Consider the following 14,325-nt stretch of genomic DNA (forward strand, 5'->3'; position numbering starts at 1 on the left):
AAACAAGGACCGTGGGGCCCCACACGCTGGCTTTGAGTTCTCACATCAAAAGCAAACGAAAGTGACAGGAACAAGAGAAAGATAACAAAGAGGCATTAAAGCTAAGTCTTGAGAGGAATGACCAGTCAAGACAAATGCAGTGAGCCTTGGTTCGCTCGGTGCTTACTGAGGCCCTTTCCCGGACTTTGCTGCTGGCAGTCGAATTTCGAAATGGGAATCAATTTCGTACACTGAAAACCACGAAAGTTGAAGACGGCCGGCATAAAGTTTTCATAGATGTTTCTTAAAACGTAACAACCTCAAGGTTTCCGTAGTGTAGTGGTTATCACGTTCGCCTCACACGCGAAAGGTCCCCGGTTCGAAACCGGGCGAAAACAGTTGCTTTTTACTCCTCAGAGCCTATTGCTACTTTTTCCCATTGCTTTTCTTTTTTCTTTTCTTTTGTTTTTTGGTTCTAGAATTAGACTAGAAAGCCCCAGAGGGAAATGTACAAACTGTGATGCCCCAGAGGAAGTTGCAATACAACCAGAAGTACTGCAAGATTTTTGCCACTTTATATGAACCTAAATCCTAGGGTTCATCTATGGAAATGGATCCTAAGACGGTAGAAGCAGGGCGGAAGGAATATAGTGCTGGATACGGCTAGGTTTACTTATTGATATAGGTGCACTAGGTAGAAATTCTGGAGCCATTGTATTAGTTTGAGCAGCTGACAGCAATTCGAAATTGTTCACTTGTACCAGTTGACTGAAAACTTGCACCCAAAGTTGGCCTACAGTAAATGAACTTGAAATGCCAGAGCGTCTTTGATACATTTATTGCAGAGGAAAATACTTAATGGTTTAGGGGATTATAAAGCTACAGTAAATTTATCATGTAAGACATGTTCATTCACCCACATCTATAGCCCCAGGTATGGTCAGGAAGACATTACCTTTAACAGACTTGTGAGAAATACATTTAAGGGACCTGTCCTGGCACCCTCAAAGCATTCCGTGGTAGCGATTTTGTGAAGGACAGTGGGAACTGCTGCCGTTGACTTGGGATTTCTGAAATTAACGGGAGTGTCTTAGTCAGGCTTGCTAAAGAAACAGAATGAGGGATTATAAATAGATAGCTAGACGACTAATGGTGATTGCAACTTTATTTGTAATGATGAAACCATAGAGCCAACGGAATTTCCAAAGTGTATGGAAAGAGTTAAATAAATAATACCAACACCAAACCCGTTGCTGTCGAGTCGATTCCGACTCATAGCGACCCTATAGGACACAGCAGAACTGCCCCACAGGGTATCCACGGAGCGCCGTAGTAGCATTTAACCTCTACACCACCGGGGTTTAAATAAGTAATGTGGGGGGGGGGACTGGGGGACTTCTTAGTCAAAAACAACGCCCACGATTCCTCTCTTTCAATCATTTCCGAGTTCACAGTTTCCAAGCAAAGAAGATAGAAGGGTAACTAAGGTTGCTCTCTGCCTTTACATTGTAGGATTTATGGAGCAGAAACGCTGGGAGTATCTTAACACTTATAAAATCACAGGTGCGTCCCTGGGTGGGCTTGAACCACCAACCTTTCGGTTAACAGCCGAACGCGCTAACCGATTGCGCCACAGAGACCACAAGGAACTTTCCTGCTTTCGGCTGGGAGTGAACGTTTTGAATCACTAGGTGGTGCCAGCCGCTTTCTGCAGTACGAATTGCTCAAAGCCTCGGAAAACCCGGTAGGTATTGTTCTTCGCGTTGAAGCTTGTGCGTTGGGCGAGTCTGAAGCTACTACAAGGGCAGCCAAAATGACCCCTCCTTGCTCCTCATCCGCCTGAGATGCCAGCGAGCCCCGGAGACCTCCGGGTCTTCAGCCCCTGTCAGAGCCCAATGGGCTCCATAACACAGCTGCTCCGCCTTTGCCGTCCTCTCCCGGCGGTGGCCGCCTCCCCGCTCGCCTCAGTTGCAGTCGACCGGGCGGGAGCGGGGAAAGTAAGTGGGGAAACGGGAACGGTGAAGAAGAGCGAAGGAAAGTAGGGAGGCGTGGACGAGAAGGAAACCTCCGAGAGGCCTGTGCAGAGACACAGGCGAGGTCCTGGGGAGGAGAGAATAGTTTTTATGATGTAGCGCAATGGGGAGGGACGAGATGAGAGACGGCAGGAAATGGGAGAAAAGCAGAGCAACTATAGTTGTTCAAGAACAAAACAGCAAAACAGTGTGAATGTTTTTATGTCAATAAAGTTTAAAGAAGACATTTGAGCTCCGGTAGGTCTGTGGTGCGCGGCGATCTATAGTGGTTAGTACTCTGCGTTGTGGCCGCAATAAACTTGGCTCGAATCCGAGTCGTGGCAGAGTCTGGCGCTTGTTTCATCACGCACTGGAGCGCTTTTTTTGGCTTGCATTTCGTTCCCTCACAGGCATCGCTCACCATTTGCGGCTAGAAGACAGCAGCCCTTACAGCTACGGGCCAGAAGGGAAGGAATCATGACAGTGTGCATACCTGGAGCCTGGTCTAAGGGAAACCTGGCGTGCTCCCCACATCCGGGCAAAGGGTGAAGTGCCTCCTACTGGGCCTTAGAAGTACCTTCCACTATTGAGATGATGTGGTCATAACCGTTTTCCTGGCAAAAGTATTTCAAATATCAGCTGGTCTTTTTTACACGAAACCAGAATAAACTTTCACTGCGTTTACAGTAAAATCCAAACTCCCTGCCGTAGTCCGCGTGCGGGCCGTGTCCCTCGCCTCTTGTCCCTCGGTTTTTTTGCTAACACTATGTTAAAAAAAAAAAAAAAAAAGTTACTGAAGTGTAATTCACACTGAATATGAAGCAGAAATCTTTAGTGAATAATTACTGAATTTTGACAAATGTAAACAAGTCACAGAAAGGCTCCGTCATCCCAGCAAGGTCAAAGGAGCTCCTTTCCAGGTTTAATTAATCACTCTTCTGAGGTCTATCACCAGAGATTAGTTTTGCCTATTCTTGAAATGCACATTTTTTGGATCTGACTCTTGTGTTTTTGTTTTTGTTTGTGTCATGCAACATTATGTTTTCAAGGTATGTCTATGTTGTTGCATTTATTCTTAACTGTGGCATTGCGGTATTGTTGATGAACGTTATTCTAAAGTGTGAACACACCGCAGTTGATGGATATTTGGATTATTTCCAGTTTGGGCTATTGTGAAAAGGCTGCTATGAGCATGCTTGTCTGAGTCTTTGTGTGGACATACGCATCCACTTCCCTTGAAGTGCTGGGTCAAGGATAGGTCCAAGTTTAACTTTGATAGAAGCTGCCAGGCCTTCCTCTACAACGGTTTCTCACCCACAAAGTCGGTTGCACTTGTTCCACATTCTTGTCAACACCTGGCGTTCTCTGTCTCTTAAATGTACCATTCTGGTGGGTTTATACGGGTACTTTTTCATGGTTTAAATTTTTGTTTCCTAATGAGTAATGGTGTGCAACTTGTTTTCTTAAGCCTTGTGGCCATTTAGAAATCCTGCTTTGTGAAGAAAGCTTATTCAGTATTTTGCACACTGTTATTTGGCTTGGCTTTTTATTACCAAAAAACCAAACCCAGTGCCGTGGATTCCAACTCATACGACAGAGTGGAACTGCCCCATAGAGTTTTCAGGGAGCACCTGGTGCATTTGAACTTTCAACCCTTGGTTAGCAGCCGTGGCACTTAACCACTGCATCGCCAGCGTTTCCACTTTTTATTATTGGTTTCCAAAAGCCCTATATACAAGATTTGAGTCGTTTTGCAGATAATCATGTTGTAAATATTTTCTCCCAGTCCATGGCTTGCCTTTTCACTTTCTTAGGTGGTTTTTCGAACAGAAGCTTTTAATTTCAATGAAATCTAATGTATCTTTAAAAAGAACATTTCTTATATATAAGGCTTATTGTGTTCTCTAAGAAATCTTTTTAACCCAGGATGGTGAATGTATTATCCTAATTTTTTTTTTCTGCGAGCTTTACCATTTTTGTTTTATTTTTTGAATCTTTGACGTCTCAGATTCCACTCCTGATCACAGTAAGCTTGTCGACTACCAATTCTATGGCCTTCCAGAAATCTTCTCTATATTGCAAAATCATCCACAATAGTTACCTGCTTTGCTCTCTGACAGCTACAGGGGCCATGTGTCCTTCCATTTCCCCCTTATTCCTCCTCCATCTCTGACATTCTCCTTTTCTGTAGCTGAGAAACTCAGAAAAAAATGAAAGAAAATGAGAGGCCTAGTCTAATCTGTGCTCAAGAACTCAGGCTCTGGGTTAGGAATCTGATTTAGCCCTTGTATGGCCTGAAAAAAAAAAAAAATAGGTGTCTTAAACTTCATGTGCTTCAAAATTTTCATCCTCTGAATGTTAAGTTTAAACAAAAAACACCGGCAGGGAAAAACATGCCATTTCCTCCAGCAGTCGCTCTTCTTGGTGCAGTGCTTATACCGCGTTGCCTTCACACCTGAAGTTCAAGTGCTCCCACCCTGGGGAAGGCGCCGACTTGCCTGCTCACTGGAACCCAGGACACTGCACTTGGCTTTCTTCTGCTTTGGTTCAAACTGAAGACCGGGATACAACTGGACTAGATCACCCCTCTTCCTCCCCCAGAGGCTGAGGGCCCAGTTCTAGGGAACGCTGACTTCATGGTAGCTGTAGATCAGGGAATTTCATAAGATGTTTTTTTCCCTTTTCTTCCTTCTTTGATCTGTCTCCCCCCCCCCCCCCCCCACACACACACACAAACCTACCCAGAGGAAAGGATTCACCACTATTCTGTTGAGGTGTCCCTTTGGTGTTCTTTTGGACAGGCCAGTTATCCAGGGTCCCAATGTTAAGGTATTAAACCCTAATGTCTGAGCTAGCTGAGAGTCTGGAGTTAAACTGACCTCCCCTTTTTCAGGAGAGTCATTTCTCAGCTCAGGGATACAAAGGACAAGGATCGTGTAGACCGATGTCCACGCTTCACCGGCAAGAAAACGCAAATTCATGACTAAATGCGGAGTCTGAGAAAGGGATCGGTGTCAAGAAAAGCTCTAATTTGTGCTCTGAGCATTGAAAGGATGGAGTTGCCGTCAACTAACATGGAAAAACTGCGCCTGCAGAAGATTTTAGGGAGACATTCGCAGTTCATTTCAGGCCCCGAGGCCTTGGTCGAAAGAGGTTTCCATCTAAGGTATCTTCGTTTCTACATATATGTCCCTCCCCCCACCATTTTCTTCTTTTCTTTTCTTTGAGCTGGAGTAAGGGCCAGTGCTAGGCCCTTCTCATCCTGGGCTCCTCTCCTTCCACCTTCCCCTCCCTCCCACCCGCAACCGCGTCCAGGGCCCTGAATCCCACAATCACCTCCCGACACGCTGCTCCCTAGCAAAGGCATAGTCCAGAAGAGCCAACTCCCTCCACGACTTTTGGCCTTGGCTGGCCTTTTCGAAAAAGCAGAGAAGGAATGACTTTCGGGACGATCCCTGCAGGCGAGGTCAGCACCGAGAAAGGTGAGAGGACCCGGACTTCTCAGAGCTCAGTGCAGGGGGCTCTACTGCCGATTTGAAGAGAAAGAGTTTAGCTTAAGGGTCTCTGGAGGTCTATTGGTTAGAATTTGGCACATTCATCCTGCGGCCTGGATTTGATTGCCTCCGGGTCAGGGAAATCTTTAGGCAATGCCTCTCTTCTAACTGGACCCTTCCTCTTTATCCCCGTAGTGCTGGCGTGCTGTGAGGGCCAGGTGCAGAAGAGCCCCACACAGAGGGTCCCAAAACTCTGGTGAAGGAGGGGACATAATGGTGAGCCGTTGGTCACTTCTCAAACCCAGGGCTGGACACCCGGCCCCTCAGACTTCCAGCAGCAGACCCTATTAGGTGCGCTCCCTCTTTTCTTCCTTAGGGCACAAGGTTTTTGCCTTGTCTCCTTTTCACAAAAGGGAGCAGCATCTTTAGAGAACTCCTAAGCATGTTGCCCAAGGGTAGTATATAGTCATGCAGAAATTCCATCTGCAGGAGCCTCTCCCCCAATGTGCTATCAAAATACCAAACCAAACCCGTTGCCATGGAGTGGATTCTGGCTCATAGCCACTCTGTAGGACGGAGTGGAACTGCTCCATAGGGTTCTCAAGGCTTTAATCTGTACGCAGCAAGCACTTAACCACTGTGCCACCAGGGCTTCTCCTCAGTGTGCTAAACCAAAATAATAATAAAACCAAAACTGATTCCGACTCATAGAACAGAGTAGAACTGTCCCGCGGAGTTTCCGAGGAGAGTTTCCGAAGAGAGCATGGGGAATTCGAACTGCAAACTTTTTGGTTAGTGGCCATAGCGCTGAGCCACTAAGGCCCCCCGCCCATCTGCCTGCTAGGCTGCTATAATTGTGAGAAGGAGTTCTGCTTCTGGCAATGGCTCTTTACTCTTTACAGAGCCACTCTACCAGATAACATTCATAAAGTGTGGACAATATATATATATATTTTAATTATCTGAAGTTTCTGGGAGACAACAAAAGCAGGCAGGCAGGTGGAGGAAACCAGGACAGGGAATGACTTTTCATATCTCAGATTTTTGTCCGAGGACAAAGCTTAGTCTGCTCTATTTGGGTCAGTGAAATTCCAAAACCAAGCTGTCTTGCTGACTGAAAGGATCAGAGGAGAAAGTTGGGGCAACCACAGCAGTTAGAAAATCAAGGGGGAAAACCCCAGTGTGGTGCAATTCATTACTTTTGTGTGTGGTCTTTCTAGCCAAGGCCTTGTAACTCCCACCCAGGTGACTGTGTGATAGGGTAGTTGTGGCCTACCAAGAGGATTGGTCAGTTTTGCCTTAAAAGAGAGCCAATTCCAGAGCAGAGAGGAGGAGCCCACCACCAAGGAAGCAGAGACCAACAGGAGAGACCCAGCAGCAGAGACCAGGCAGCAGGGGACTGCACAATGGACTTCCCAGTCCATGGAGAGAGAAAGTGGAGTGCCTTTGGGCAGAGACTAAGGGCCAGGGAGAGGTGGTGCCTGAGAGCACAGCTGGGGAGAGGCTATCCTGATGAAAGAACTATATCCTGAGTGTTCCTGAGCCTGAATTACAACTATTATCTCCCTTAGAATAAACTCCATAAACATGAGTTTGGTCTTTGAGTTCTGTGTAGCCATCTCGATGAATTATCAAACCCAGTAGAAAGTGCTGTGGGAGGGACAGTTGGTGTCAGAATTGGTAAAGATGGTGGAGAGAGGAGGCTTGTCTGGCCTCCACCACGTGGGAGCCAGCCTTATGCTGTTGAATTTCATTCTCCTTTCCCCTTGTGAAGTTAGAGGAGGTCAGACATCGTCCCTATGCGTTTTTTACACGAGAAAGGAAAAGCTTATGGAAGGGAATTGCCAAGTTGTATGTAAAAACTCAGCCCAACAAAAGACCAGACTTAATGGTCTGCCTGAGACTAGAAGGACCCCGGTGGTCGTGGCCCCCAGACCTTCTGTTGGCCCAGGACAGGAACCATTCCTGAAGCCAACTCTTCAGACATGGATTGGACTGGACAATGGATTGGAGAGGGATGCCGGTGAGGAGTGAGCTTCTTGAATCAGGTGGACACTTGAGACTATGTTGGCATCTCCTGCCTGAAGAGGAGATGAGAGGGTGGAGGGGGTTAGGAGCTGGCGAAATGGACAGGAAACAAGAAAGTGGAGGGAGACAGCGGGCTGTCTCATTGCGGAGAGAGTAATTGGGAGTGTGTAGCAAGGTATATATGGGTTTTTATGTGAGAGACTGACTGGATTTGTAAACTTTCACTTAAAGCACAATAAAAATTATTAAAAAAAAAAAAAAAACTCAGCCCAAATTTCTGGCTAACCCCTGAATTATGCTTGTATGGGCAGGCACCCTCCAAGCAGTCCAGCTGTGGCTAAAGGACTGAAATGAGATTTCGCCTGCCATCGCTTGCAGGGGAGAGTTTGCAGTTTGATATAAACCAAAGTAGCAGCCTGCTTGTAAAAAGAAACAAAAAAATTCAGTACTCTTTATAATACATAACAATCAAGAGTCTCTACCTTTATCATTCATAACATCTACAGTACAATCCAAAATTACATAAGTTGCTCCAGAAAATTATTACATAAGAGAAAGAGAAAAGGCGGAACATGGTCAAGACCAGACAATCACAGGAGACTGACCACGAGACACCAGCTAAATGTTGGAAATAGGAAGCAAGAAGTTGTAAGGTGTAATTACAACTATGCTCTAGATTGTAAAGTAGAAGATAACCATAATAAGTGAAAAGACAGTAAATCTCATCAGGAAATAAAAAATTATAAATTAAGGCATCACCACCTACAAGTGAGGAGTCCCAACAAAAGGAGAGTAGCAAAGAGTATAACAATGCCTGTCACCAGCAGCAACAACACTAGGATCTCTACCCACTCCAAGGCTTGCAGGCCTCCCAATATAAACACAACACACTCAGGCATTCATAATGTCCAGTGAAGCATCAGAACAAGGCTTTAATCACATAGGGAAGAGACAGACCATGGCCAACTTCAATAGTAGGTGTCAGCCCTCCATCCTCAGCAGATCTCACTCAGCAGGGAGATGGTCTGCATGCTCCCCTCTGGTGCTGCAAGAGAGGGATCCATTGCCTCCTCTCCAGGAAGAGAGCTAGAAGTGGGATAACTCTCACCCCTAGCTAAGCAGTTTCTAGAAATGGTGACAAGCGCTCATCTTCTCCTCTGCCTTCTCGTTTGACGGAGTTTTGAGGTTCTGTGCGGGACTCTTCTGCGTCTGACCCTTGCAGCGCACAACTGCAAAAAGAGGAAGAAGATTCCTCTGCGTGACAGTCGCTGTGTGCCCTCAAACCGATGCTGATACCAAAAAGCCAAACACAGTGCCATCGAGTCGACTCCGACTCATAGTGACCCTATAGGACAGAGTAGAACTGCCCCATAGAGTTTCCAAGGAGCACCTGGCAGATTTGAACTGCCGACCCTTTGGTTAGCAGCTGTAGTGCTTAACCACTAAGCCACCAAGGTTTCCTGCTGACTGATAGCGACCCTTTATGACAGGGTTAAACTGCCCCATGGGGTTTCCTAGGCTGTATCTAGGATCGCTAGGCCTTTTCTCTTGCTGAGCGGCTCGTGGGTTCGAACCGCTGACCTTGCTCTGAACTGCCAAGTGCTTAACCGTTGCACCAGCAGGGCTCCTTTGAGTGATAATGGACATTGCAAAAACAATGCCCTGACCGAAAATCGAAACCGGGTAGCGGAGGTGAAGGCGCCAAATCCTAACCACTAGACCATCAAGGATCTACATCGGGCTATTTTTCTTGAACCCACAGGAAGTAACTAACACTCCTTGAGCTGAGCTCTGGGAAACCCCGGCCCGGCTACCCTTCTGGAAGCGCGCTGCTCCTCTAGGGATTTTCCCCAAAAGGCCGCTTTCCTCCTGCTGTCTCCGCAAAGCCAGCCCGCACGGGAGGCGCCAAGCACCCTGGGGGTCCAGAGACGGACATGCGAAGCTCGCAAGGTCCACGGGTCGCAGAGCGAGTTGGCTGGTCCCGGCCTCGCCTCAGAATCCACCTAGAGATAGGCCTTTGGGAGGCAGCAGCACATGGAAGAGATGATCCTCAGTGGACGGGATTGCCGGGAGGAGGTGTGGAGGGAGGACGCCCAGGGTGAAAACGGCCCCAGCCCAGAGCCCGCGGGGTCGCCCTCATCATAAAGGACGCAGGTGGATGCGGGGACCGAGACAGCCTGGATGGAAAACTCTTTCAAGCAGGGCCACGGGGATGCGGCCCTAAAAAGTGCCGCAGCTGCACTTTTCCATTTTGTTTGACGGCAACTCCATCCTTCTATATGCTCGGGCCGGTAATTTCATCAGATTCCATATCCAATTAGTCAGCAATTAGTAATGTCTCCTTGGTCGAGTGTGGATATTGATCTGCTCCACGGTTTCTCATCCCTGGCACTACTGATGTTTAGGATCAGGTAATTCTTAATTGTGGTGGACTCTCCCATGCAGTGTAGTCTGTTTAGCAACATCCCTGGCTTTTGCCCACTAGACGCCAGTAGAATCCACACACCCCCAAGTCATGACAATCAAAATGTATTCAGACATTGCCAACTGTTCCAGCCGATACGGCAGGGGACAAAATCACCCTCTTGTTAAAAATAAAACTATTGATGTGCACAATCCTCTTATTCTTGGTTCCCGAGCTTGGGCTAAGGACTCTCTTGATGAAGGCAAGGAATCGACTCAAATCGTGCCCCTCGGCTCACTCAGAGGTCAAGATTTCAGACCTCGGTATCTGGTGAGGGTTGGCGCCAGATCGGCTGGTCGCCAATGTGTTGGCGACACCATTGTACCATTTGCTTGGCTGTCTCTTTAGATTTGGAGCCCTGGTGGCATAGTGGGTAAGGGCTCGGCTGCTAATAAGAAGGTCGGCAGCTGGAATCCACCAGCCGCCCCTCGGAAGCCCTGTGGGGGCGGTTCTACTTGGTCTTATAGGGTCGCTATGAGTAAGAATCCACTCGACGACAAAGGGTTTGAATTTTTTTGGTTTGGTGTTTGAAATCAGCCTCTTCTGCGCTTGTCCCCGAGGGCCTAACAGGGGGCTGGGTTCACTCAGCAAGGCTCTTAGCTTTTGGAACCTCACACTTCTTTCTGTTCAGGTTAAAAAAAAAAAAACAAAAAACTTGAGGGGCCACGTTTTCCGCTTCCCAGAAGCGGGAGGAGCAGGTGCCATGGTGCAAGTCGGCCAACATGGTTAGATCACAGCCATGCCGACATTCGCTGTCCTCATGGCACCTCTTGGTCCCACAGGGCCGGAGTTACGACCTGCGTCAGCCTGAGATCTACAGACCCCAGAAGGCCAAGGGAGGACATGTGGGAGAAACCAGCCAAACCTAGTTCACGAGGGACCCCAAAAGGGTCCAGAAGCTAAAGGAAGGTGGTGAATACCCTTCTGTTGGGGCGGAGGGGGGAGGCGGGAAATAGAACAAAGGAAAGGGAAGAAATCCCACGAAATTTCCATTTCTGAATTACCAAGAAGTCGGCCTCCTCTGGAATCAGAGAGCCCTCTAGTGGCTGGTGAAGGTGAGTTGAGTCCCATCTCCGCTGCCAAAGCAGACAAAAAGAGACACCCTTGTCCTGTTGCCAGTGAGTAAGCAATCCCCAGGTTTGCCCAGTTGAGCAGCACTTGAACTTCCCTACCCCAAATTTCTGTGGATTTCAAAGATGAAACTGAATTTTTTTTTCAATTACCCTTATTTGAAGAAAGACTTAGGTGTGAAGGAAATGTGAAAACCACCACAGTGGGGAAAGCGACTACTATTGAGATTGTCACATTCCTCCCGTCCCTTTAATTACAATTCCACTTTTCCACTAGACCTAGATGGGGCCCAATGCACAGTCTGTGGAACCTTCTGTGAGTCTAGGGTAGATGAATCTGGGAGGTCCACTAGTGAATATTTGAAGTGTAGAAGTCACTTTATTTAGATATGCGTATGCGTTTTATTTTTTAAAAAAAAAAATACGTAAAAAGTGAATCAAGCACATCGGCTTCATATTACAAACCTGGAAAAGAAAAGTTAAGTATGAACAAATGACAAGCAAACAAAGTCTGACATTCACTACTAAACCCTAAAATCAATTTTCTTGTTCTAGCCTGTTTTTCCATTCTGTAGCTCAGCCTCTTCCCACATCTTCTTACATGTGCAGAAAAAGTCAACACTTCCTCAACTTTTAATTTCCAACATTGTACCCAACAGTGTAGCAAATTAGGGACCCTCGTAGGACTCTTTTTTCCTAGAAAAAGAGAGAAAATTATAAATAACATGTGGGTTTGCAGATTATGTGGTTAGAAATAAGGAAAACATCTGAATAAATGACTCAAATCTTAAAAATATAATTTTTAGAAATTCATAACAGCCAAGCTAATTAAAACTGAGTAAAATACTTGAGCAGACTTTCTTTATGAAAGGGGGTCTTAATGGCCAAAAGACACAAGAAAGTACGTTCAACATCATAGCTCGCTATGGAAACGCAAGTTAAAAGCTCAACGATGAACAACCTTTGCCATGAGACCGGAAGAACTGGATGGTGCCAGGCTATTGTTACTGAACATTTTTATTCAGGATTCTATAGAGGAATCCTGATCAAAAGGGGGAAAATGCAGAACAAAATTTCAAATTCTCTTGGGCTTTAGACTTTCTAGAGCCATGGAGGGCGGGTGAACCCCTGAAAATATTGCCCTGAGATAAGCTTTAAACCTCAAACCTAAAACACCTCCGAAATCCTCTTAAAACCAAACAATACTTTAGCTTAACTAGTGAAAAATATCTGCCTTGAGCATTATGTTCTTTTTTAAAGAATAATATTCCATTGCATTTTCAGTGAACGTTTATACAGCAAATTAGGTTCCCATTTAATAATTTCTACACGACTTGTTCAGTAACAATGGTTACATTTTACACAGTATGTCAACTTTCTCATTATTTCCATCAGATTGTTCCATTTCCTGTAATCTAGTTTCCCTGCCCCCTTGCCTTCTCGTCTTTGTTTTAGACTAAGTTTTAACTTTTGTTCTCATATAGATGATTTTTTTTTTCTTAGGAGTATAGTACTCACAGGTGATATCGTTTATGAGCCAATGTATAATTCAGCTAGATGATGACCTCATGGAACAGTTTTGGTTCAAGGTTTAAGAGTATCTCAGGGCAATAATCATGGGGAGTCCAGTAAGTGTGGACTTTTTAAGAACTTGAGTTCTGTTCCACACTTTGCTCCCATTCTATCAGAATCCATCAACTGTGTTCCTGACCAGAAGAGTCGGTAGTGGCAGCTAGGTATCATCTAGTTTTTCTGGTCTCAGGGTAGATGAGGTCATAGTTCATGTAGACTATTTGTCCTGTGTACTAGTTTCTTCTCTGAGTTTTGGTTTCCTTCATTCTCTTTTGTCCATATGCATAGAGACCGATAGTGGTGTCTTAGATAGCCGCTCACAAGCTTTTAAACCACAGACGGTACTCACCAATCTAGGACGCAGAACAAAAACTTAACATACTATATTATGGCAATTAACTGAGTTGTCCCATGAGACTACATGGTCCTAAGCCTTCAGACCCCATAAACCAATCCCACAAGGTTTTTAATAAGTACCTGTGTTTGTGCCACCTGTGCACTTTATTGTATGTATGAATGTATATGGATGCTTACTTACATACACCTGCATATACGAAAAACAAAAAAAAACTGTTACCATCGAGTCAATTTGGACTCAAAGGAACCCTATAGGACAGAGTACAACTGCCCCATTAGGTTTCCAAGGAGTGGCTGGTGGATTCGAACTGGCGACTCTTTGGTTAGCAGCTGAATGCTTAATCAATGCACCACCAGGGCTCCTGCACCTGTTTTGCTGTGTATATGCTCAAGAACAAAACAAAATAAAATTTAAAAATCACCCAGAATGAAACAAACAAAAAACCTCAATGAGATAACAGTACACGCCCACCAGCACAAGCAGCATTTAAAAGACAGAGAACACAAGATACGGAGTAAGTTATTGCCGGTTAGAATTCCGTTCTAGAAAACTATTTGGCACCTTCTGATGAAGTGAAGCTTGCACCTACCCCATGACGCAGCCGTTCCAGTACTTGGTATACGTGTATTGAATAAAAATACAACATATCAAAATTTGTGGGGAACAGCTAAAGCCGTGCTGGGAGGGAAATTTATGGGACTAAATGTTTATATTAGGAAAGAGTCTCAAGTCAATAACTTTAACCTATCACCTCAAGGAATGAGAAGAGTAAAATTAACCCAAAGCAAACACAACAGGAAATAAAAAGCAGAAACCAAGGACATTAAAAAGCGAAAAAACAACAGAGAAAACTAATGGAACAAACGTCGGTTTTCTAAAAAGATCCGTAAACTTGACAAAGGAAGGAGAGAAGATACAAATCACTAGTATCAGGAATGAAACGGCTTATCACATATCCCTGACTTGGAGCTGATGAAGCCGGCAAACTGGAATACAAAAGGTTCCAACAAAATCCTGTCCTATCTAAGAGTAGGAAAAGGACAGCTTAGCAAGACAGAAAACTTTTAGACAATAACCACTCTCCTCCAGCCAACGGCCACAGAGAAAATTATTTTTATTATGTAGCATGATGGGGTGGGAGAAACGTAGAGAAGACATGAAAGAGAGAAAAGCAGAAGGACCTGTACCTGTCCGAGAACAAATCAGCAACATACTGTGAATGATTCTTGTCAAAAATATTAAAGAAAGCATAGAGACCACCAGGAGCTTGTGGCGCGCCGTGATCGTATAGTGGTTAGTACTCTGCGTTGTGGTCGCAGCAACCTCGGTTCGAATCCGAGTCACGGCA

The 14,325-nt window shown here is 45.6% G+C and overlaps 1 long non-coding RNA gene and 3 other non-coding genes across 4 annotated transcripts; 3 read left to right on the forward strand and 1 right to left on the reverse strand.

The window, feature by feature from the left end:
- The first annotated feature begins 304 nt into the window (after positions 1 to 304).
- Positions 305 to 377, forward strand: TRNAV-CAC (transfer RNA valine (anticodon CAC)). Its single transcript has one exon. It is a non-coding gene; the product is annotated as a tRNA-Val (tRNA).
- Positions 378 to 1,545: 1,168 nt separating this feature from the next.
- TRNAN-GUU (transfer RNA asparagine (anticodon GUU)) lies at positions 1,546 to 1,619 on the reverse strand. The gene has a single exon. It is a non-coding gene; the product is annotated as a tRNA-Asn (tRNA).
- A 3,717-nt stretch (positions 1,620 to 5,336) lies between these two features.
- Positions 5,337 to 7,787, forward strand: LOC135230891 (uncharacterized). Its single transcript, XR_010321628.1, has 2 exons — positions 5,337 to 5,761; positions 6,731 to 7,787. It is a non-coding gene; the product is annotated as an uncharacterized LOC135230891 (long non-coding RNA).
- Positions 7,788 to 14,253: 6,466 nt separating this feature from the next.
- On the forward strand, positions 14,254 to 14,325 carry TRNAH-GUG (transfer RNA histidin (anticodon GUG)). The gene has a single exon. It is a non-coding gene; the product is annotated as a tRNA-His (tRNA).

The sequence above is a fragment of the Loxodonta africana genome, chromosome 3 (assembly GCF_030014295.1).
Source record: "Loxodonta africana isolate mLoxAfr1 chromosome 3, mLoxAfr1.hap2, whole genome shotgun sequence".
NCBI lineage: Eukaryota > Metazoa > Chordata > Mammalia > Proboscidea > Elephantidae > Loxodonta > Loxodonta africana.